Source organism: Heloderma suspectum, chromosome Z, assembly GCF_057233095.1.
Source record: "Heloderma suspectum isolate Gila_16-S chromosome Z, 16-S_ref, whole genome shotgun sequence".
In the NCBI taxonomy this organism is placed as follows: domain Eukaryota; kingdom Metazoa; phylum Chordata; class Lepidosauria; order Squamata; family Helodermatidae; genus Heloderma; species Heloderma suspectum.
Window position 1 is genome coordinate 1,063,084 of NC_139476.1, and position 1,538 is coordinate 1,064,621.

The following is a 1,538-nucleotide window of genomic DNA, read 5'->3' on the forward strand; positions in this document are numbered from 1 at the left end:
GCACCAAATGTTTAACCTGTTCCTCACTGACCTTGAGAAGATTTTGGGTTCTCATCATGGCTTATTGATGTTTATCCTGTTCCTCAGGCAAAACGGGTCTTGGAGCAGCGTCCATATAATCAACACCCTGCCCTGTTTCATTGATTATATGTAAGCTGCTCCGAGACCCTTTTGGGGGCTTGCAATCTAAAAAGTCATGACACACGAGGAAGAAGAGATAGGAGAGTAGAGGAAAAAAATTAGGTAGTCTTTCAGCAGGGCTGGTGGAACAGCTCAGCATAGAATCATAGAATAGTAGGGTTTGTTGTTTATTTGGTCAGTCGCTTCCGACTCTTCGTGGCTTCATGGACCAGCCCACGCCAGAGCTTCCTGTCGGCCGTCGCCACCCCCAGCGCCCCCAAGGTCGAGTCCGTCACCTCCAGAATATCATCCATCCATCTTGCCCTTGGTCGGTCCCTCTTCCTTTGGCCTTCCACTTTCCCTAGCTTCAGCATCTTCTCCAGGGTATCCTCATTATGTGGCTAAAGTACTTCAATAGTAGGGTTGGAAGGGGCCTACGAGACCATCGAGTCCAACCCCCTGCTCCATGCAGGAATCTAAGTCAGAGCATCCCTGACAGGTGGCTGTCCAGCCCAGCCTCGTCTTGAAGGCCTCCAGTGTGGGAGAGCCCACCGCCTCCCTAGATAATTGGTGCCATTGTCGTATTGCTCTAAGTACTTTCTTCCTGCTTCTGGCAGGATCCAGTGGCCTGGAGAAGCTGGATTAGGTGGGCTCACTGGTATTGTACAGCAGAACTCTTATTTTCTCCTTAAATGGATCAGAGGAGAAGAGAATGGCCTAGCAATAAATTGTTTTATTGTATGCTGTCCATCGTCCGGAGTGGCTGGGTGACCAGCCAGATGGGCGATTAATAAATTTAATAATAAATAATAAGCAATAGCCGTTAGCTATGACATTTAAGTTGAGCCTCCACCTTCAGGTGCAGTCTACCTCTGGATCCAGGAGGTTTGCAGAGGAAAACAGAAGGGCTACTACTTTCGTGCTCTGGTTTGGGGAGCAGGTCCAGCATTCTGGACTTGACACAACCACTTTGGCCTGTTCCAGTGCTTCTCCTGATGAGGACAGTAAAAATGGATGATAAATTCATAGAGGACAGGCTGAACGGCAGCTAAGTGTCCGCTAAGCAGAGCCTCCCATCTTCAGGGGTAGTCTATCACCAAGTAGCCACAGGTCTTCCTGCTTTTGGGCTTACCTGGTGGGGCATCTGGTTGGACATGGTGGGAGACGGGAAGCTAGGCCAGTTGGACCCCTGGTCTGCTCAAGCACGGCTCTTCCAACATTCCTGTAGCCACCATCACGCGGCGAAGTGGGTGGAGATGTCACCCGGCTGTGCTCCCATTTCTCTCCGGACTTCGCGGCCGGAGGATGTTTGCTTTAGAATATTGGGTGACCCGACCATGACAGCCTGACGCCAAGAGGAGGCCAAATTACCTTGTGTCCCTCCCCACCTCAATGTCCTTTGGGGGGGGGGTATTAAA